At 32.6% G+C, this 25548-nt stretch overlaps 1 long non-coding RNA gene across 2 annotated transcripts in view; it reads left to right on the top strand.

The window, feature by feature from the left end:
• LOC128546251 (uncharacterized) overlaps nucleotides 1-25548 on the top strand; it is a 104882-nt gene that overhangs the window by 7970 nt on the left and 71364 nt on the right. The window contains exons 5-6 of one of the 2 annotated variants that reach the window (XR_008365896.1): nucleotides 9386-9444; nucleotides 24141-24220. This is a non-coding gene — a long non-coding RNA (uncharacterized LOC128546251). The remainder of the gene's footprint in view (nucleotides 1-9385; nucleotides 9445-24140; nucleotides 24221-25548) is intronic. The other variant, XR_008365897.1, reaches the window with a different exon arrangement.

Below are 25548 nucleotides of genomic sequence, written 5' to 3'. Positions count from 1 at the left end.
GCACTGGGTTTAGCGGAACTCTGTTGCACAGATACATTGAACTGACTCCATAATCACAAAAAAAACACCAAAAGTGACAACATTGAAACTAAGTGTCACCCTCGAGAAAATCCCCCCTTCTCAGTTTGACCAAAGCAGATGAAATTCCCCCCTTTGATTTTGTTAAAAAGAAACTTTTTAAAAAATCAACAGAAATTAAAGAATTATAGCAATTTTATCAGATGATAATTATCAGTTGTTAACAGATTGAAGTAAATATTTGGATATAAGTGAAAAATTAAAAGGGTTGATTATGTCGACCTTGGTCAAATTGAACAGGAGAGTTTTGGGGGATGGGGGAATCAGCTGGTTTTGTGAGTTTGGCCTAGCTTATCTTCTGGAGATTTGGACGAGTGTATATCAAAATCCCCTTGATCAAAATCCCTTCCACTGAAAAGTGACAGGGTGTTACAAAATCCCCTTCATACTTTTGCAGGGGGTATCATAATCCCCTCTGTGATTTTCATTATAGATATATAGATATCAGTGCTCCAAATTATATTATGTTTGCTAAAGGCATTGTATTTATGCATTTTATGCAATAGACTTTTAAATTGTATACAGTTGTATTTAAACTTGATGAAATAAGTAAAAATCACAGAGGGGATTATGATACCCCCTGCAGAAGTATGAAGGGGATTTTGTAACACCCTGTCATTTTTCAGCGTAGGGGATTTTGATCAAGGGGATTTTGATTGTCTCCCGATTTGGACCAATATTATCTTTTGTGCTGTATTTCCACCATTACAATGCCTGAAACTATAATTCACCTTGATTTCTTCCCATTGGGATTTAAACTTTATTTTAATTATTGATGGTAAAATGAATTGAAAGACTTAAAGTAATTAAACTCGAGTAAGGGGAATTGTTAGACGTATTGAATGCTTGGGTAAAGTCTTCATCAATTATTTAAAGCTGTAGTTCCAGTAATTGGTTGTAGAATAAAAAACAATGTTAATTTGGGTTTCAAGAATAAGATTAAATTGCGGTTAACTTGTCAACAAAATGTCCTTAATTTTTATATGCAAGTCTTTTAGTTAGGAATCAGCAGGAGAGTCATTCAATTACAAATTGTCTAAGGATTTGGTACTTAGTTCAAGACATACTATAAGAGGCAGACTTATACGTACTGAGAAGTGGCATGTAACATAGTTTTAGTAGTGATAATGATTGTTGTTTGAATATCAGTAAGATTTAACTAAGTCGCACATTCGTACTTTGCGACCCCTCTCATCAAGCATGTTTCATTAAAGCGTACAGATTAATATGCTCCCAACTCTTTTTTTCAGTAATAAAATATTCGTTAAATCAGCTTTATTTTTTAAGCGAAATAGGACCTACTATAAAATTTGTCTCGATACAGTGAACAAAAACAAAGGTATCTAATTAACGACATTTGGAGTACTAAAAATTCTCCGGCAATTTCTTCTGTATGTTTATTATGGATATTTTGACTCTGAAATGCTATTAACCTTTGTCATTTAGTAAACGACAAAAAAAGATAATTCAACGTTTAGTTACTTTGAAAGTGTCACGAAAAACAGTTTTGAAACCATAACACTTTGATGTTTATAATAATTACAGCACTAACCAGATCTAAAAATAACTATTTCTTTCATTGGAAATCATCCCTCCTTAGGACACACTGTTCTTGGTTTTGCTTTTAAATACAATATGTCGTACTGGTAACCTTTCAACTGTTTGTCCGTCTTTTAGGATCCTGCTTCAGTCAAATTAAAAAAACTTTAATAATTGACGATATTCGAGATGATGGCCTACCAACATAGATAACTTTATGTTTTTTTTGTCATTTTGATGTTAATAAAAAAAGAAAGATTTAAGTTGGTCATCAGCCACGTTTAAAAGAAGGATGGCGTAACTTACAAATTTGAATACTCAAGGTCTTATTCGCGTACTGAAATAAAATCAGTCTATAATTAACCAAAAACTGGTTGTATAAATTCTATGTACATGTACTGTTGCTTTATTTCAATAAAAATTTTAAAATCACACTGGCTCGTAAAGAAATCAAAAATGTCTAATTAGCGAAGCGCTTTAGTTTATCTGATCACTATCTCGAAAAAAGCACGCTTTGAATATTCTTCATAAAATTTGAGTATATGTTTATAATCAACCAAATTCCATCAAAATCCCATGATTCTGAAAAAATTCATATTTATTGAAATCTTTGACAAGTTTTTATGTTCCTCTATTAGACATAACCATTATGAAACTTATTGGCTGAAGTCAATTTTTTCAAATGTCTGCAAAAATCAAGCACAAGTTCATAATGTTTATATTTGATGAATTTTTAGGTATATTGATATGAGTTTCGAAAATATAGTTTAATAGATTTTTTGTAGTTCTAGTCTAATTAGACTACTAAATAAGTTGCTTAATGAAAATACTTTGAGTTTTACCAGAGATACTCAAGAAAGAAATTCTTATTGAAGGCAAGTATTCCAAGGACAGTCTCCCACTGGCCAGTGTTAGTTGATTGCTAACCCAGCTAGCTAATATAGGAGCTATCTTATTATTTTGATGAAGATCATGCAATCAGCACCCACCTCTGATTGATGCAGGAAAGATTGTGAGTTACTTTTAGAGAACAGGTTTAAATGCAGAACACTGCTAAGTTGACTACAGTATATAATACTGTGAAATCATTTCATTTTGTGAGCATGAAAGTCCATCGTTTTGGTCAAAACTGTTATTTCATTGGGTTATGAATTCATGAATTTCAGTTATTTAATTAATGGGAAATTTTTATTTGTTGATAAGAATTAGAGTTTTCATGGATCTGTGAGGTCAACAGCAAAGAAAATTGAAGTTCATGATGAATATTAATGATTCTACAATAAATGAAATACAGTTGAAGTCAACTAACGGTTAACCGGCAGATCCAAATTTATAGAAGATGAACTCACCTACTATCATATAAGCTATTAGTCAGAATTTTTTTTTTCATAATCAATTAAGATCAAATACCTTTTTGGAAAAATATTTTTACACCTATCTATGTATCCCTATTATCGAAGCAACAAGACCTTTAAGGACCCGATATAAAAGTAATATAGGCTTTAACAGAATCGTTTAAGCCATAAAATCGCTTATTTCGTTTTACCTAGTATCCGTGAATATACTATTTGTGATCCTAAATGATTGATCAGGATACATGGAACTATTTAACAATCGAGTACTAAAAAATAGTTTTTTGATACTCATGCAAATATGGAAATTTGAAAAATGTTGAACTCCGGAGTGGACTGCATACATTGATCGTAGATTTAATCAGTAGCGTGAAGGTGGAACAATTCAAACAATTTGAGTTGATAGGGTTGGGAATTTTGCTTACATAACGGAAAGTGAATAAGAGGAGGTTCATTTATACACAGTTGTCGAAGTAGATTCGATTGATCCATAGGCTTATAATATTATCTAATATTTGAATTTGACAACGAAAATGTCTGCGATCTAGCGATCTCCCCACTTTCAAAATTTACGATTCGTTATATGTAGTGTATCGTTTGATGTTGTTGTTTTATTTAAATAAACCGATCCGATTCGAAGATAAGTCTGTAATGATCAATAATCAACTTTTCAACATCAAACTGAAATGTATGATTCAATGCGAAATAATCAAAACAGAATTTATGCTAAAAATATATTCCTTACTTAACATTTATATCTTCAAACTTCAAAGAAATTCAATAAATTTGTATCATCGAAGTTAAATCATGTAATTTAAGATTTATATTTTATCAGAAGAGAAGTCAAGGAAATCAAGAATTTTATTTGATATTAAATTTAGTGGTGTATTAGACTTTACAATGATTATATCTATAGATACAAGGTCAAAGTCAGTTTCTTGACATGCAAACTTGATTGATATCAGTTTGGATACATTCTTCTGTAGTGTTAAGGTTCAGCACTAGTCAGTTGCGGTTCAATCACTGTCCGTAAATTCTCATAAGACTTATTTTTTTAACTTCATATTATGAGGATCCAAGCTGAGGAGACCCCGATTAAAATAGGGATTCCTTTGGGAACTTTCAAAGTTAGGTACCCTGTTGAGTATGGTTTAAAGCAACATATATTTTAATTAGAATTCAACCTCATTTACTTCTGATCGAAATAATACTTATTATAAGTCAAATTTATTTTTACATAATACTTAAGTCAATTTACTTTTTTTTGAGAATTTTTACATATAAGTACTTGTGCTATTATTGATGCTTCACTTATGATGAGTATAAAATATGAAAGTTTAATTAATTCTTAACATAAAACATTAATTTTACCCGTAACTGAATATACTCATTTGTGTCAATCTAAAATTATATGTCAAGAGTCATGGAATTCACATGGAACCAAAAATTTTTGATCTTATTTAATTTGAACAATTCGATTGATGCTAATTGAGTAAAGTATCTAACACTGTTGGAACAATCAGACAGTATAGTGTAGGGTGTTTCTTGTAGGAATGAAGTATGTTTCTTATATAGGTAAATTCATATATAGAGCTTTATAGCTAGCTAGTGTTATGAATGACCACGCCAAAAGTGCGATCGTCGCTTTAGACATATGGTCTGGAAATGCGAAACCTCCGACAAACAAGCTTCAAAATGTCACGGGTACGATAATGCTGAAATGATATCCCTTATGATGTTGGCTAATATTTCTTTCCTTACAAAAGATCATTATAACAGATAAGTTAGCTAATTTGTCATTATCAATTTTATCAGGAAGGTCTAATATGTATTAGTCGTTCCAGATGCGGGACGGAAATAACATTATTACGGTTAAAGAGGCTGCAGGTATTTGACTTTTAAAATTGGTAATTCGAAAATCAAATGTTTCGCTAAGACTCCGCATTGAGTTGCAGTTTTTCACTTTCATATGTTTCTCAAATTCTAAAATGTCTATTGCATTTTCATATGTCCTCAAATTCTATGCTTCATTTCAACTATAATTATAACGTTTTCAAATGTACCCGCTCAAAGGAAATACTATAAATTTTAGTGTTGCATATTTAACACAATATGAACGTATTGAACAAATTTACGTCTGGATTAATATACTTTTTGTCACTTTAGTCACATTTCGTTAATTCTTCTAAATTATTGATATCATTTATTTATTCATTCAACTTAACTTGTGTTAATTCATTTCGCTTCTCTTTTGTGGCTATCAAACTGAAATTTAAAAAGTGGCATAAATACTTATTTTTAATGAACTTGCTCATTTTTATTTATAGGAGGTAGGTATGGGCTCCCGAACAGTCACTGGTATTCCTGCGGGATTCACACGAGTTTGGGGATGCTTGTGTGATTTCATTATGAAGCCAATTCTCTTTGAATTCTTCAACATTTCAAACCTTTATCTATATTTGAAAAACTGAGCGGTATTTATTATATCAATAACAGTTTTTTTTAAATGTCTAAAAGCTTAAGTCTTCATTATGTCTTGTATATGTAGAGCATTACTTTCGAGGAAAAAAATAAAACACTAAATTTCAAACTCCTGCCCATATTTTATTAATTGATAAAATTATTGGAACAGATTTATTATTTCGTTCTAACAATGCAAATAATTCGCATTTTACAGTACTACATTTTCAGCGTAATACGTCATTCGGGTCATATGCTGTTACAATTTACCCCCTATGGTTAGAAAGTGTTGCATAGCCAATGGAACGCATAAATATTTGTTTCTTTTTTATTAGAATTCTGAGAAGTATTCATAAATTAGTAATCTAACAGCTCGCAAACTAATTATGAACAGAATCATCAAGTTAGGCGAGTTGACCCTGTGTTAGTGACTAGCTTAACTTTTATATGACGTCACATAATTATGACGTCATACTTTATGTCATACATTTATGACGACACCGCTGAATCATAATTAAGCTAATTGAATTCGCTTGTAGAGATCAGAACGTGTTTTACGGACCTACACATAAGTCAATATGACTTTTTATTATATTTATATTTTTGAAATGCTGTTTTCAACCGTTTGGCCCTGAAATAATTCGTATGTAATGGAACTGAAGTAGAATCTCTTATGTTACAATCATAGGGGGGTGAAATGTAACAGCCAACCATATTTTATCGTAGATTCATGTATAGGCGATTTCGCTATATGTTTATATAGCAATTGCTGCGGATCGTGTTAGAATTGGCCATATAACGCTACTGATTGAACATACTTGTTCATTCACAAAATAAGTACCTTAGTTTATTTGGAATTCAATAATTATATGTTTCAGCTTTGTTTATTTATTACATGTATTTTGTAAATATTCGCACTAATTTATTTTTGTCTTCGCCAAATAGCGGTTACTTGGAGTGTAGAGTTCACTTTTTAATATATAATATGGTATAAATACATGGAATATGGTGCTACATTTTAATAACTTTTAAATTTGATGTAAGTTTTAAGGTCTTGAGTTTATTCATCTTCAGCAGACATAGGTGCTTATTATTGTAAAAAGACCAGAATTTGCATGTCTCTGGAGACTTCCTTTTGGTTAAGGGAAAGAAATAACTTGCACAACTCTTAACTTCACTTCGACAGTTTAGCAATTAAAGAGAGTTTTAATTAGATTTTAAAGACAGATGCTTACTTATCTACTAACCTGGACAACCAGCTTATCGGAGGAAAATGGCGGCGATAAGTGGTACACACGTGTTTGTTAAATATCGTTACCTGATTGGATCATAGATAAGTTTGATTTACAGGCGGCGACTGGTCAGTTATATACTCAGTCCATTGATATGTAAAATAAAGATAACACTTTGACAGCTTTATGTAATGATATGTGTGGTTTCTGCTATTTGTTGCTTCGTTGCATTCTGTGCTTTCCATTGATCGTTTTACAGATTTTATTTCCTATTTAGGCATAGGAAATAGAGATCAGTATAATTGTACCTTTACTAATCCTACCAGGTGTTCTGTATTACAAAAAGTGCTTCTATTGTGACATTTTGATACAAGCAAAACTGTATTATCTGCACTATCAATTACTTACCGGTACTTCATTTTATTATTGGCTTGTTAAAAGTTAATTTTTTACCTTATGTAAGTTGACAGAATCATAGGAACCATATTTTGACGGGTAAATCAAACACAAATGAATAAATCCTAAATGTTTTTGTTGGGCAAAAATGTATGATATTGTGTCTAAAACAGTTTTCATTTTACACTCAATTGTGTAATTGCAAGGGAAGTAAGCTAATAGATATCTCTGCTTATAAGTACCAGCCCAAGGCAAGAGTTGTCATTCTTTGTGGATCACAACTTTAAATTAAATATTAAAAGTTCTGTTATTGATTTTAACAAAACTATCATAAACTTCACATTTGTGAAATCATTTTTGGTTATTTCACGGACTTGGAAATCAATTTCTAGACTTTGTTTAATGTATTACTATCACTGAAAATTTTAGGGTCTATCTCTATCCTATTCACTGATGAAATCATTATGATTTATGTTGATATAAGAAATATAATTGTCAGTTAAGCATTGATCATGCATTAATACACCTTTAAATTGCTATGAAATAGAATACACTGCAGTTTCTGCAGCAGATTGTTGAAAAGCAGATGTCAGAGTGACATGTATACTATGCAATTATTTCAATTCATTAACAAATTGTATAGTATGTAGCTGTTTTCAACTGAATTAATTTAAATACAGCAAAACTTGTCTTTAAAGATAACAAAAGTGGTCTGTGTTAAGTCATGGTTTCTTGAAATAGTAAAGATGCACTGTTTATAGTCAAATGGGAAGTGAAACTAATTACAGACCTTTCAAAGCAGGTTCTTTGGTAGTAGTTAGCTCAGGTTTGACTGTACAGAGAGACTTTGGTGAAATACCACCACCTGTGTTAACAGACCACTTGTTTGAAGAGACCACTTGTAAAAACAGACAACCTGTTTAACAGACCACCTGTATGAACAGGCCACCTGTATGGACAGACCACTTGTAAAAACATAGCACCTGGAAAAACAGATCCCCTGGGCTCTAAGACCACTTGTTTTATTTCTAAACTGAAAACTTTAGTTCATTTTTACCTGTGAATAAAGATCACCTTCAAATAAAGATTGCATTTTGACTTTCTCTAGCATGACCTTTATGATATTGTACATGTATGGTATGTTGACTGTATTATAGACAGCACTTCGTTTGGACTTTAAGTTAACTTATACTGAGTTTCAGATGTTAATTATATTTAGTTTGAATACTATCACTGATATAGCCTTTATCAATTATATAACAAAATGAAATTTGAAATTTTGGTTGAAGTTGTGTGTAATATCAATAACAACAGCGTAACCTCATCAGATCATATCTGTTTCTTTGTCAGTCTTTGTTATGGTACAAAATTTATTTGTGTCTTCATTATTGTCGGACAGTAATTCTAACCCAACATCTACCGTAATTTCCCCCTAAAATAATTATGATATGCTTTATGACTGTGTCTTGGTTTTCATTTGAAAACAATCATAATAAAGTATCGGTTATAAATCTCGAGACTAACCTAATTTTTTGTACATAAACAGCCGGCAGATGATCGCTGAAAATCTGTCCCACGTGCCCTTATTATTCAAAACATGTATAGTCCCTTTTCATTGATCACACAATTTTATACATTTAATTCGTATTGACGGGGGCAACATCTTGCGTCCTATTTAGACAGCAACAAGCTTCTTTTATCTGAAGCTTTTATTTATTTTCGCGCTTAACGGTTTTTGTGACGGATGTGTGTTTTTTTAGAGTTCAATATTACATTAAATGTTATATTTATATAAATATATTTATATATAAATATATAAATATATTAAATGGTAATATTTAAAATAATTAAAATTCTGTTATTCAGGATGGTTTTGTTAGTTTTATTTCTCATTTAAAATTGAAATATTGATGCCATACTATTTTTCATTTTTGGAAAAGCATTTTTTTTTTTAATTTGTGAATCAGTGCTAAAAGCTGGATTTAATGAATAAATTATCAACTTTTTTCTATTTCAATGTGGTGTGTTGATTCTTTTCATTGTTAAAAAATTATTGTGTTCACATGTTTCTCATGGATTTATGAATGTATATTACACAACAGGGGTTCCTTTTCATATATGTATACCGGTATACATAATTATATTACAATATCACATTTATATTTTTATTTTAGATCTTAACTTGTTTGTAAATCTTTTTATTTTAAGTTGAGGCAATGAACTTCGTAGTTTTGATTTTTTAAGTGTGATTAGTATTTTTTTCACAATAAAGGAAAGTTTCTGCATCATGAAAGCTAAAGATTTTTTAGTTGATATTCTTTTTTTCAGGTGACATGGATTAATTGTTCAGTGGGATTGACTAGAATCCATTAACATCTTTAATAAAGGTATGTCCTAAATTTTTTTGTATATATCATTTTTTTAGTTAATACTATTTTTTATGCTTACTGAAATGGAGAGCATATAGTCTCCACCTTGTCCTTCCGTCCGTCTCTTGTCCGAGCTTACATTTGCATACGTAGGTGACTATAGGAACAGTAGGTAACTACTTTTTCTTTGATGTCATCCATTCGGTAAGACTTCTATGTGGCTATTTTTCTTTTACTTAGCTAAAAGAACAATAGAGAGAACAAAAGAGTAGCCACATAAATACCCATATGTAGGAACGTCCATCTGTTTGTCCGTCACACTTCTTGTCCGGAGGATAACTCAGAAAGTATTGAAGTTACCAAGTTTTAACTGTATTCAATGATGGAGCTCATTGAGAGGAAGTACAGTTATAAGGAATCATAACTCTTGGTGGTCCCATTTTTGAATTATCTCCCTTTTTTGAAAATTTTATTCGAGGCTTTACTTGAATACTGTGTAAGGTATTGACTTGATACTTTACATGTTGATAGAAGTCAGTGGTCCCATTTTTTAATTACCTCCCTTTTTTTGAAAACCTTGTTTGGGGCAAAACTTGAATATTGTGTAATGTAATGACTTCATACTTTTTATATTCATAGAGGTCAGTGAGAGAAAATGCAGTGACAAGGAACCATAACTCTAGGTGATCCCATTTTTGAAATATCTCCCTATTTTTGAAAACCTTGTTTGGGCATAACATGATTACTTTATACGGTATTGACATGATACTTTACATATTCATAGAGATCAGTGAGAGCGAATGCTGCATTAAAGAACCACAACTCTTGCTGACCGCATTTCTCCTTTACACAACCTCCGTGACTGAAAAGCCCCATATGCTACAGTAATTTTTGGGAGCATCCATCGGTGTTACCTATCGCTTTGTTATTCTTGTTGTTTCACTCGGCTAAATTTCAGCATTTATTAAAGACGTGAATATAATGTTTCAGTTAAGCCCACTTATAGACCTTGAGCTGACAATAACCCTCCACCCCCCCCCCCCCCTCTCTAGGGATATTTCTACGCTATGATTTTCTTAAAGCATATAATTTGAGCTATCATTCCAGAAATTCTGCCATCTGGCAGTCGGGTTCTTTTTACGTTACAGCCTACTCTTTACGTTACCATTAATAATTTTATAGAAAATAATGAATGGCATTACAGTTAGCCATAAATGGTTCACTAGCTACACAATATGTCAATATATAAAGGTAGAATATAAAGATTTATATTTTGCAGGTAAATTGACACTAATAGTCATGTGCTTTACGTTATCAAATGTACGTTACCAAAAATTGTAACGAAAAAATAGAAAATATAACTATGTGGTTTTATTTCTTATTTGAAGTGTCTGTGTCAAAAGTGTTATTAAAAGAGGTTGTGGTTATAACAGATAAGAGTTTGACATAATAATATCGGTTGTAAAATATTTATAATTATTACGAAAAAAAAGCGGTATATAATGTATAGTAAAGAAGATAAAATAATATAATGTTGACAATATGAGTTTCAGATTTATAATGATTTTTTTTTTAAGTCTAAAAATATTTGGGATATGGTAAAATATTTTGTTTAAACAGATATGTAACATGTACAAAATCCATAAATATGTATTATATATTTTAAAACATATCAATACATCACAAATCAAAAATCTGTGTAACGAAAATTACTAATTACACAAATTATATATAGTTTCCTTCAAACTGAATTTACAATCAAGATTAACAAAAAATCATTTTTTCATGTGAAATAAAACTGATTTCATTGAGTGGAAAATAAATTGAAATTAAATGAAATAAATAAATAAATTTCAAATGTGTGAAATGATTTCCAGAGAGTGAGTGTTCAAACTTGCTTCATATAGATGGCATCTTCGAATTATTCAATCAATGATAATGCTACAGTCCAGCATATGTTAAAAACGTCAGTACATGCAAGTAATAAAGTTGGCCAGAAATATACTATAGTGACATGTGACTCGGCTGTTGCTAAGAAGGCATATTCTTTGGTTCTAGAGATGGATTTGGTAACATAATTATTAGAATGTTTGTCTTCCCACAATCTGTTCTATATTGGAGCCTGTAGGAAAATTAATGAAGGGCAATGGTCTTGCAGAACTTGAAATAGAATCAGGAATTTGTTCTAGTGGTTCACTTGATAAAGTATTACCAGGTAAATGCTACAACCATACCCTAAAAGTACACAGGACTGTAAAAGAAGCTCTTGAGCGTTTGCTTCTATGCAAGTTTGAAGAGACAGAAACCCGCAAGGAAAGCATTTCAGAAGACACTAATATTACAGAAACGGACTGAAAGTCCATGCAAAGAAAAGGTGTTTGAAATAAAACTCTCTTGAAGAGTATTTCAACAGACATGAGCAGTTCAAATCAGAAATCAGAAAGGGTGAAAATGGCAAAAGTGCTCAATTTTGGTTAATGTATGTAGATGCAGAAGAGCTACTCTGAAGTTATGATTTAAGTACATCTACGTCTTCTGTACCGGCATTGAGAAATGCTGTAGATATTACTATAATTATCAGACATGCAAAGTCTGAAGTTGGCATACTTGGTTTCAGTAGAAACAATGCTGCATATTTCCACTGGTGCATGATCAGTCATTACAGAGCCAGATATGTTGAAGCAACACTTCTGATTGCAAACATAAATAGAGAAGACATGTCCGACCACAAAGAAGTATAAACTGCTCAGACAGGCATGAGCGAAGAAGAAGTTAAGTGGGTTATGATAGTATAGAATCATTAACGAACCCATTCCAGGCTGGAAAAAGAACCTACAAAGATGAAAATTACTATGTGTCGTTTGGTATTCCTGCGAAAGCAGAAGTCGCTCCTGACAAACTGAAATAGATGAAAAGATAATGGATGGATTATCAAAAGAAGATTGATGGAAAAATCAGTTCCTTTTCAAGACTCCATTAAGAGAAGAAAACTTAAAACATTTGCCACAGCTGAAGTTAAGAGGAAAGTAACCAATTCTCAAAACAAAATACCACAGATGAGAGTAGAACATAACGTGTATGAACAGTTGGTACTTTGGCTGTTCAGCACAACATTAAAGTTCAAGCTCGACCTTATATACCACTGTTTCTATACAAAGGAAGTAACAGACACAAGAATAATATTCTTTGCATAGATATCAGTACTACTGGCACTACACGAAAGGCGAAAAACAAAGTTAGATCCCCAGATACAGACGCGTTTGTGTTGTTGGTGATATCTTCAAAAACACGAAATACTGTTACAGTTTTATTTTACACTGGAACAGGCAATAAGAGATGCCATTTAAATGCTCACATCATCTTTATAAGCAAAGGAGAAAGAATCTGCTCAATTTTGCCTGCAATACACTGTCTGACTGGTTGTTGATACAACCAGTGTTTTTGTTTGCTCAGGGAAAGTAACACCGCTCAAATTACTAGTGAAAACCCAGGTGTATGTTGCAACATTAGCAGAAGTAGTTCATACACATCAATGATCTGATGTCCTCTTTAACGGCAAATAAACGGAAAATATTGTCGGTGCAATCTATGGATTAAAGAATACAATAACATCAACAAACTTATATATGATATGTTTCTTGCAAGGTATCAAGTACGTTCTGAAAATGTCCAGAGTACATATAATGGTATGGACATGAGTCTGTTTCCACTGTGCCAGTTGTCATTTAAAATGCACATAACATGTATGAATTATCAGTTTACCCAATTATACCAAAAGTAGATGAATGTGGATCCAGGATAGAAATTTGGATCAGAAAGTTTGTATGAATATGACTTAGTGTTCCGATAATATAGTACTTCAAGAACTAGCTGAAATTATTTGTGACACATCAGCACATGTGATTCTGATGACTCTTATGATGACTATAAAGAAGTAGAGATGACCAATATAATTGACACCATATATGAAACAGACAGTGATTATGACAACTTGGGTGACTGAACCCCGCAACTTTATTGTTTCTCAGTTTTGATTTATGTGAATTTATTTGGTTAAACAGATAAGCGGTTGTGTGTATTTTTCAGTTACTAAAATACAATTCAGTAACGTATCGTAACGTAGGTTACAATGTCAGTGTTATGCTATATGCATTTCTATATCAAACTACTTCAAACTTGATAAGATACTCACATTATCTAAGTTTGAACATCATTATAAGGATTACATAAACAATCTATTGACAGAGAAATGAAAATATTATATAGTGAATTTTAGTAACGTATATAATAATAGTAACATACTCGTTCTTAAAACTGTTGAACGGTAAATTCTTAAATACTAATGTAATGTGCATCTGAAAATACTATACTTCAGACATATCTGATATTTTCAGACAATTAAACATATTGAATCAATTTATATGAGTATTTTTATAAAACATAATGGTAACGTAAATTACAAAATGAATTGATCAATTTAGAGAACAAAACTAAGCGGGAACATTGAAAACAGCATATTCTGCATATCACTGAACCCACTTGCTAATGATTTTGGTTGTTTCTACCATATAAATCAACACATTCCAGTTTTATCATTTATTAAATAATTGTTAAGGTAACGTAAATAACAGGCTGTAACTCATAGAGAACCCGCTTGCCAGATGGCAGAATTCAGAAATATGATCTATATACAAGGGGCTTCAAAAATAATGGGGTCTACAAAAATCCCTAGAGCGGGGAGGGTTTCACTTTCCAGCTCTAGGCCTATTAGACAAATAAGTCAGGTATAAATAATATACAATAAACCCCATTAATGCTTTATTCCTTTCTCTAAAAAGCAACATCTGTTGAGATGTTGTATTAAAAAGAAAACCAGGTAAATTGTACACACTATACAATAACAGCATCAAATGTTGCCAGTAGTTGCTGTATCTGTTTCTATAATGACTGATTTTGGTGCTGATAATGCTCCATTTGTGAAAATCTACGTTAATGTCAAATTGTGCTTGATATTGATCAAAGTTTAATGAAAAACATACCATTAAAAGGTACAAAAATAATATTTTCTGTTCTGGATCCTCATGCAGTCTGGTAAATTTTTCTGCCCATTTTGATACAGATATTCTAGTTTATTTTTGGTTTCAGACAGACATTGCCACTTACATACATTTTGTTCTTTATACCTATAAATGATTAAGATTCTAGATAATTTACAGACATTTTGGTCTTTGTGTCTATTACTGATTATTGGTTCTAGACAGTTCACAGACATTTTGGTCTTTATGCCTATATCTAGACAGTTTACAGACATTTTGGTCTTTGTGTATATTACTTATTGTTGGTTCTAGACAGGTAACAGACAGTTTGGTCTTTATGTCTTTTACTGATTGTTGGCTCTAACGGTAACATACATTTTAGTGTTTATGTCTATTACTGATTGTTCTAGACAGTTTACAGACATTTTGGTCTTTATGTCAATTACTGATTGTTGGTTCTAAACAGTTTACAGACATTTTGTTCTTTATGTCTTTTACTGATTGTTGGCTCTAGACAGATAACAGACATTTTGGTGTTTATGTCAATTACTGATTGTTGGTTCTAGACAGTTTACAGACATTTGGTCTTTCACTTATTGTTGGTTCTAGACAGGTAACAAGCATTTTGGTTTTTATGTCTATTACTGATTGTTTGTTCTAGACAGTTTACAGACATGTTGGTCTTTTTGTCTATTACTGATTGTTGGTTCTAGACAGTTTACAGACATTTGGTCTTTATGTCTATTACTTATTGTTGGTTCTAGACAAGTAACAGACATTTTGGTATTTATGTCTGTTACTGATTGTTGGTTTTAGACAGTTTACAGACATTTTGGTATTTATGTCTATTACTTATTGTTGGTTCTAGACAGGTAACAGACATTTTGGTATTTATGTCTATTACTGATTGTTGGTTCTAGACAGTTTACAGACATTTTGATCTTTATGTATATTATTTATTGTTAGTTCTAGACAGTTAACAGACATTTTGGTCTTTATGTCTTTTACTGATTGCTGATACTAGACAGTTGACAGACATTCTGACATTTATGCTTATACATTATTTGTTACAGACATTCTATTCTTTATGCTTATGATTCATTGTTGGTTCTAGTCAGTTTACAGACATTCTTTTCGTTATATGCCTTTAGTTGATTTTTGGTTCTAGACAGTAAAACTATACCCTTTTTATTAACTGTCAGTAATAGGTACTCCCTTGCTGCTTATTATACATTGATAATTTTCTAGCAGATGTTGACACTGAAAGACTTTAATACTGCATCATAAACACATTAAACTAGATTGAAAAGAAGTTTTTGAAATTGATTTCAGTGTCTAGAGTGATATTTTAGCTCATCAAACCATTTTATTTTATATATGGAAATCATTTACAGAGAAAATTTAGAGCTGTTGAAAACTGCAATTTGATCAGCGCAGTTATTGTAGGGGTTCAATTTGTTGCATTCATTGTGCATGGGAGATTTCATTTTTCTAAATTAGATTTCAGAATTGTTTCCCTACAGCGGAAACAGTCTCGAAATTGGATCATACTTGATTGCATTTTGCTCATAAAACTTTTGTAATTGATTACAAGTTATACTGCTATCACCAGTGATTTATCCAAGATAGTCAAGTCATTTTATGCTTTGCACACAGGTCTGTGATGCTGTTAAAAATTGTCTGTTTATGGCCAGAAATAAATTGAGGTAGGTGTGCATGTGCAATATCTGGAAAAAGCACAAGAAAAATACCCTGACTTCCATTTTTTGAATCATTATTTAAGCCATTTTAAGAGAAATGGTACCATAGTCATACTTTAATGATGTCTGCAGGTTTTGATGTCTATAACAAAGACTTATTGAAACTGATGAAGTTTGGACAGTTTTGCAAGTCCGTCCATACTTACTGTATGGTGTTACTGTACAGTGTTACTGTACGGTGTTACTGTATGGTGTTACTGTACGGTGTTACTGTACGAAACAGCAGAAGTTGCAAAAATGAATAGTTTGCATTGAATGGCTAATTGACAAAACCATAAAACTGATAAGGAAATATTAAATGCATGTTAGAAGATCCCAGTAAAATGATGGAAAAATAAACTATTTCAATAATTATTATTTAAAAAAAACAACAACAAAAATAGTATTTCCAAAGAAGGCTCATGTCGAAAGCTTTAACGTAAAGTGTTTGTTTTCTTGTTCCATTCACAATTTGTCTGCAGCTTTGTTTATTCCAGTTTATAATTACAAGATACCAAAGTGGCAATTCTTGGTAGTTTTCAGTTTTGCATTTTTTATATTTTGTTATTTTCAGCAAATATTGTAATGAGACATTTTACCAAATGATCACATTTAGACTTTCTTTTTAGATTATTGATTCATTATTTTCCAAAAATGTGCAGAGTGAATTAAATCTTGTGCTAATGATGAAAAAAACAAAACAAACAGAATTTGCCAAAAATAAATTGTAGTTCTAGCACCAATTTTCTTTAAATTCTAAAAATAAAAAGTCAAATTCTAAATTTGATTGTTTCATTTACAATAGCAGCAGGGCTGTATACAGATAGAGAACAGAGAGAGCCACTAGGGAGAGGGATACTGAATCAGTAGCAGTCAAATGCTCTGGAAGATAGAATAAAAACAAACAGTTACTATGCAGTTGGCTTCAATGCTGTCATTTTTGTGTCTGAGCTGTATGATCAAAGAGAAAAAGTGCTTTTTATCTCATACACTTCTTCATATGTCTGTCAAAACATGCAGTGAAACACTATGTGTTGTAATCCATCACTTGATACTGTTAGCATGTTTTCACAGAACTTTGACAGATCATGTCTGGAGCTATGGAATATTTTTGCATGCATTCAAAGATTAATTAACCAATGGCCTGACACAGTTGTATGTTTGTTCAATCATAATTTTTGGTGTAGGTGTTTTTTTTACACATCAACATTTTTTTTTGAACATTGTAAAGTTACTGTACAGGCTTGTGACCTGATACATCATCTAACTGCTGATACTGTCAAACTTGATCATTTTGTTAATCAGCACCTTAACTGAATATTGTGTGAGACTAATGGAAAATCATCAGAATTATAGATATGCAAGGAAGTAATAATTGCCTCATCATATAATCATAGTATTAATTCTGTAAAATTTCAGTAAAATGTTACATCATTAAAGTTTGTAAATTTGGAAGTTAGTGAAAGTTAGTCTTTTGATTTAAACATAACGCAAAATTAAAAGTTTATACTGGATTTTGTGTTCTTGAATTATCTGAATACTGAACCAAACTTCTCAGAATTCCAGTATTCATCCAGTCATTGTTAATACAGTGTCCATGGTACACTGCCTAGCAAGTTTCCTCCTAGACAACTTATACAAATTATGATATACCCTGCCTGCAATTGTCAGTCCTAGGTATGACAAAAATACCTTATCGTTTGCAACTGATTGTTAAGTTCACACAACAAGTAGTAAATGATATATATTGCATGATGTACTACTATTTAGTAGGTCTATAGCGTTTTTTGAGGGAAACATTAGGAGATTAGGTAACATGCAATATCACTGATATCTAGTTATGGCTGGCCCAGGGAGCAATTTCACATTGATTTATCATTATGCAGGACAATTAGAAGTTGTTGGCTACAGGAAGCTAGTGAAATATCTACCTACTAATAAAAGGAAACCAGCCAATTGCTACAAATGTAATTTTTGAGTCAGCTAAACGATGAAATCGTTTTGACGAGTCCTTGCTATCCAGCGATTCTCTAAGTCTAAATGGACCAAATAACACAGTGAAGGGATGTAGTTCCATTAGATTTCTCAAACTTCAAACAGTTCACTGCATGAATGAAGTTAAGTTGTGTCAATTCCCTTTGCTATGACCAATATACGATGTAATCTGTCATATTTATGACTTGTAATTGTGCAATACTCGAATGTAACTCATTAAGCATAAATGTGCATTTTAAGAATTGCGCAGGCTTACAAAGCTTGGGTAACATCCAGCGAAAGACAAAAAATAGTTCCACAGGGCTCCAGATAAGATGCGTATTAGCGTAAATTACGTATAGAAATAATGCAAATACGCATGTCTAATAATTTCTAAGCGTATAACAACGTATATAAAATTACAGAAACGCACACAATGCTTTTTTAAAAATAAAATCTGAATCGTATGGATGCGTTAGGTAACATAGCCGATCAGCCTTAATTCTCCCACATTGAACGTAAACACGCATCGTATGATTTCTATAAACTTTGCGTGGGTTGAATTTTGCAGTCAGTAAACGGATAAATTATCGGAAGAAGAAGCTCTTACTGGTTTGTTTAGTTACTACTGATATTAAAAATGATTTTAATTCTTACTTTTCGAGAAATAAACAAATCGGCGAAACATTAAATTGTATTTTCTTGTAGTTTTTGAAATCGAAAGTAGATCATCTATGTTTGGCTGCTTTCAGGAAACGAAACAACCTTTTTATGAAAAGATTTAAATAAGAGGTAATTTAACCGTAAACTTCAATGTCAGATACTGCCAATTGCTGCTAAATGTCTTCGTATCATCACAATTTGTAAAATATATTGTTAAAACTGGAGAAAAGTGTAATCGTATCCGGATATAATATTTTGGGTAAATATCGAGCTGTGTTATGAAATTTTAAGAAAAAAAACTAAAAACAAACTGAAACTGGTAGACTATACTGTCAGTACATCAATCATTAGCCGACTCAGGCCCTTCAGGCCTTTGATTTAGATGTATGCATTAATGTTAAGGTCATTTTGTGTATTGAACTTTTGCATTGCAGGTAATTATGTCTCCCGCCACACAGTGGTGTGGGAGACATATTGATTTACTCCTGTCAGTGTGTGTCTGTGTGTCTGTCACAAAGCTTGTCCGCTCTCTTAAGTCGAGCATTTCTCATCCCATCTTCACCAAACTTGAACAAAATGTGTTTGACCATGAGACCTTGGCCAAGTTCGATAACTAGCCAAATTGCCCAAGACACTTCGGAATTATGGCCCTTGAACAGTAATTACAAACAACTACCGACGCAGCATTGTAGACCGGTTACTCCACTCCGTTACCGCCGATACAGCATTGTAGACCAGTGCAGCATTGTAGACCAGTTACTACTACCGACACAGCATTGTAGACCTGTTACTCCAATATGTGAATAACAATAGGCCACAAACAGTATACAAAGACAGACTTACTATTCAGATGATTAGGCAGTTGTGGGAGACATGTGCTTTTCTCAAAAGCACCTCTAGTTTTTATGAGTTTTTCTGATCGCTCGATGTCCGGCGTCTGTCGTCTGTCCTCTGTCCGTCCGTCAACATTTAGCTTGTGTATGCGATAGAGGCTGTATGTTTCAACTGATCTTCATGAAATTTGGTCAGAATGATTACCTTGATAAAATCTAGGCTGAGTTCGAAAATGGGTCATCAGGGGTCAAAAACTAGGTCACTAGTTCAAATCAAGGATAAACCTTGTGTATGTGATAGAGGCTGTATTTTTCAATCGATCTTCATGAATTTTTGTCAGAATGATTACCTTGATGAAATCTAGGCTGAGTTTGAAAATGGATCATCTGGGGTCAAATACTAGGTCACTAGGTCAAATCAAAGAAAAACCTTGTGTATGTGATAGAGGGTGTTTTTTTCAATTAATCTTCATGAATTTTATTCAGAATGAATGCCTTGATGAAATTTAGGTCAAATTCGAATATGGGTCATCTGGGGTCTAAAAGTAGGTTTCTAGGTCAAATCAAAGGAAAACCTTGTGTATGCGATAGAGGCTGTATTTTTCAATTGATCTTCATGAAATTTGTTTAAGATACAGCCTTGAAACTTGGATGGCATGTACAGTTTTGCACACCGATCTTAAAACTGACTTTCAGTGACCATGAATTTGACCTACTGACCTACTTTCTAATATTTTAGCATCAGTGTGCCATTTTAAACATGTGGCTCGTATTACTCAGGTGAGCGATTTAGGGTCATCATGACCCTCTTGTTTATTGAAACTCTGCAATAAGACGAAGATTATTTGAGTCTGTAGTGTTAAGTTAGTTTGTATGTATAAGCTAAAGAATGAAAATATAGTACCTTTGGTACAGTTTCCTCTTTGACTATACATGTGTAGTTTTTAAAGTTACTTTAAAGGTTTAAGGCCACAAGTAGTTGTTGGACAGAGATTTGTCAGCTGATTGCTCTGTCCGGGGAAATGTAAACACATTATAATCACTGTCATGTCTTTTCATTACACTGCACGTTGTCATGAAAATCAGAAACGTGTCCAATTTACATGACTATAGGGGACAAATGAGCTATCTCAATCAATGCACAAGATTGACAAACTTTCGTGAACTTTCATGATCAATACTTGCAATACTTGGTGTGATTCACCAATCTATCAGGTTTTTGGACCTGGTTTCCTCAATAGTCATACGAATCAGTGTTTTTTCCCCACTGGTTTGGAAAAAAAAAGTGTCAGGCATTTTCAATTTGGAAAGATGATTAATAAAACACCTAAATTTGGTGTTGTATAAAATTGATATTTTCTATTAAAATGTAACATTTAAAGAAAAATTGCTCATAAATTATAATGAGTTTAATTAGACTATTTTGCCTTGTGTTTATAATTTTTAAGTTCAGTCTTGGCTGAAAAGTAAGAAAAAAAAATTAACTTTGGGAATTTTAGTTTTGAATTTAGGAGAAACAGCCAAACTTCGGCCTCAAATCAGCCTGAAAAAACCAAAACAGTGCTGATGAGCAGTATTTGGTTGATCTAGAGACCTTTTTTTACAAAAGTTGCTGTATGTATAAATTAAAGCCTACTAAGGTTTCAATCCCACTAATTTCCATCAGTTTCCAGTAAACGTTTTAGCCTTAGTGTTCTTGGAAAACATTTTTCATATTTCAATCTGATCACTACACATCTTTAATTAGCAACTGATCTCTGTAATATTTCCCATTTAGGCACATTTTACATCAATGTAATTATCTAAGTCACCATAAATGTCTGTAGGCTCATTAACAAATTGACAAATCATAGAACCAATTAATATGTTGTCTAGACCTTCCAGTAAATGATCTTCTAGTCAATGATCCTTGCTTCCACCTTAAGAAAATAATTATAACAGAAGAATTACAGGAAATGTTTTTGAAATGACTATTTTGGGGATGCTGTTTTACTGTATCACTGGTGTGTAGTAGGCTTTTTCTTCCAGAGCATGTCTCTCTTATAACTTAATTGTGAACATTTCAGCCTAAATTAAAGAAACTACAGAGAAATTTGGCCTTAAAGTAACTGCTGTTACATCATTCTGTGTTTTAACTGCTCACATCTCCTACATCATTGTCTGTAATAAAAGCCTGTTTAAGGACACTGTCTGGGTGATTCATTATATAATGTCAAGTTACTATGCCAGTTCTTACCTTTATACAGTAATTTGTGTGTCAGATAGTCAGACAAATTAAAAGAAAAAGAAAATGCAAGGACTTTGTGAAAATCTGGTAATTTGCAATTCTTGGCAATTTTTTATGGATGTATTTTTTTTGTGTGTGATCTGACTCATACATCCTGCGTTTTTCGCTACAGATTGGTCACTATAGTAATAGGTCTTGATTATATTTAAGGGTCTTTCAGGAGAAAATGTCATCTTGTTTATGGGCAATATCCGGATGAATCTGGAAAAATAATCACCGACTAAAGCATAAAGTCATTATTTAATTTACGAAAGATTTCTGAATTAGCATTTGGGCCTGGACTGGCCTATAAAGAACTTTCTTTGTGACATGCAGCATCATAAAACTGGTGGGCTTCTAACGGGCTTTGTTCAGTCATCAAACATTATAAGGAAATATTGCATTGTAATTAATTTATGCAATAGAAAATCAAGAGTTATTTTACAGTTTTAACTGAAGGTAATGTGAGAGATTCTCTATGCCCAGTGAGAACTACTTGAAGCTTGCTAAGAGAGCTTCAGAATGCCCTATTAAGGCTTATATTGATCATAAAACGCAGACTGGATATAATTTTGGTGGTGGCAGATTGAAGCTAGCCACTCAAGGTAAACCAGTATGAGTGTTGATTTTCTAAGGCAGGCAAGTAGTATTAAGCAAAATTGAATTTGCATATTATAGAAACTTCTTTTTCATCACCAAAAAAAATAAATATGACAATAAAAGAAAATATGAAGTATGATAAGAAAACCCTTTAAAGCTATGAGGAGGAAAGATTGTTTTGTACAATGGTAAGGTCCTTTCTTAATAGTTGTTCTAATGAAAGCCATAACTAAGTTTGTATTTTGATTAAAGAATGTCAAAAGTATATGCAGTATTATTGATTGGGCCATAACATCAGATCCAACAAGATCTTCATGGACATGTCTAAAATTATTTTCTGGGATAGTTTGTTGGATGTAGCATGTCTGCAGTATTAAGCCTTATCTCTGAAATTAGTTTTTACAATCCATTTTGTTGATTAATGTTTTGAACAAGTCTAAATTAGAAAACTTGCAGTGGATTGGACATAAAGTTTGTGTCACGAAAATGTGTGACGGAAGTTCTGTGACAGGATGCTCGATGATTCCTTAATGCTGTCATGAAGACTTGTCAACAATTAGTGTGAATTAATTTGTATTTGAGGATTTCCTTGTCTAACACTGATTGCAGTCATTGAATGTGTTTTGTTTTCCTGTTTTTCTCCTTTGTGTGATGTCTTGTAAAAGGTTTAAACTGAAAGAAAATAATTCTTTGGTTCTTTAATGACAACCGGCTGTTGTGCTGTCATAGACTTACCAATATGTCTTTAGTAAGACAAGAAGTAGAGATTTAAGGCAGCCATGTGGCCAGCTAAGCCAGCCAGATGCCTTCCTCACACAACAGAATTCTACACCCAAAGCGGGGTTTCGAACCCATAGCTGTGAGGGACGTTATTGATTCTGAGTTCGCAACTGTTACCACTTGGCCGTGGAAGCCCCTTATTTCATATAAGAAGATGAAGCTATTAAGAATAAGGTGAAAAAACCCAAAACACTTGTTAAAGTTCAAAATATTATCAAAAATATTACTTTAATGTAGGGATAACACATGTTTTTCCAATCAGGCGAGGGTACCAATGATTCCCGAGGGATTGTGAAGATGTTATACATGTATAACAAAATGAACATGCGCTAACACTATTCTAACATTAAAATCATAAAAAAAAATAAGTGAATATAATTATAATCTCTCAATGTCATTAAATTTCCAAAAGAAATGCATGGGAATGTCTGCGTTGTTTTTTCACATTGGTGTTGTTTCCTTTTACATGATGTGTTTTGGGGCCTTAATGTATTTTTGCTTTTCCACGGAGCATGCTTATTTAAAAAGTTTTAACAGCTAGCACATGAGTGCAAGAATCTGTCTGTTTTTTCTGTCCCTTGAAAAGTGACAAGGACAGCAGTTGCAGTGGAAACAATACAATGACAAAAAAAAAGAAAACAGTTAAACGTGATTTAATTAGAACTATGGTTTAATACAAAGAGCACTGATAATTAAATAGATACTATAGCAATTTGCTCAAAACAAGTTTTTTTGCAGTAGTGTTTTCCCAATATTCCCTGTGATAAAATCCTATTCCCGATAAAATCTGTTAAAATAGCAGGAGATTGCATTTACATTGCAGATTATAGGATACTTAAAGAAGACCTACTCTATGTAGCTGACTTATGAAAGGCATTGCTGGTGTTTTTTCCTGGGAACACAGTAAGTGGCATGTCTAAATAATAGTTTCAATGCAGAGATAATAACTTCATTCAAAAGGCTTCAATTAGTGTTGGGACACATTGCTACTGCCTTCAGACTGTAGTAACCATATTACAGAAACCAGTCTATGGACTGGTGTAATAATCTTTCAGCACATGACAGAACATTCCTTTCTGTAAATTAAGTCTCAAATTGAAGTAATGTTGAAACCACTGGGCAGTGGGTAAATTGATCTCGGTTTTGAATTTTAAAGGGTTCTCAGCACCTTATAATGAGAGAGAGGGAATGATTGACAAAGAGGACTAGAGTTGTGGATTGAGAAGAGCAGTTTGTGACAGTTTCAACAATAGAAAATTATCATAAGGAGCAGAGAGTGCTGAATAATTTACAGAATTGAAATACAGTGAAACACCGCTCGCTCGAGCATCGATGACTCGAGCACCCGTGCTCGCTCGAGCAATTCATGTGGTCCCGGCCGATTTCCTTCTATTTTCTATGTGATATTACCATGGCTGGGTCGGACATCGATAACTCGATCGCTCGAGCATGACACCTGGTCCCTGTGTATTAATTTACTCTTTGTTACTTCTGGCTAACTCGAGCAGAGGTGTCAAAATTTTTCACACCTTCGGCGGTCAGAATGTGTCGGTTAATTAAACATTTTCACACACCATTGAAATTGCATAGTCTATTCCCAGACTATCTTAAATGTTTGTTTGTCGGTATAGTTGATCTTATGATGAGAATAATTATTGATAAAATCTTAAAGAAAAGTTTTATTGATCAAATATCGATCAATTACTGATTACTTAAAGCATCTTGTCTGCGGGATCGAGAAGATAGTTATGAGATCTTAGTATTTTAATCAGCAATTGTTTGCATGCAAATGAAGGAAATAATATAGCCGTTTCATAAAATTCAGACGATAATTATGATATGCACTTGTTGATGAATAAAAAAAAAATCTTAGTTGTTTCTTCACATGTGCCATTTACAAATTATATATTGAAACGTCTATCAATAGATAACGTTTGTAAATACGTTTGTTTTTGAAAAATGTCACAAGTATGTTATTATTACGCATCACCGTTTACTCTGCAAACGGTCCCAATGACAGTTGGTAAAACAAACTTTAGTTTTCTTCGTATGTTGGTCAATGTTTGGGTCGCTCGAAACCATGGATAACTCGAGCATTTTGCTCATCCCCTTGCGACCTCGAGCGAGCGGTGTTTTACTGTAATAAAGATTGTTCATGTTAATACATTGTCTCCTCTCATAATAAGGATTTGCATGACTGGTGGAACACTTTCAGGTCTTTAATATGAAAC

This window comes from Mercenaria mercenaria, chromosome 10 (genome assembly GCF_021730395.1).
Source record: "Mercenaria mercenaria strain notata chromosome 10, MADL_Memer_1, whole genome shotgun sequence".
NCBI lineage: Eukaryota > Metazoa > Mollusca > Bivalvia > Venerida > Veneridae > Mercenaria > Mercenaria mercenaria.
This window is presented reverse-complemented; position numbering and strand designations above follow the sequence as displayed.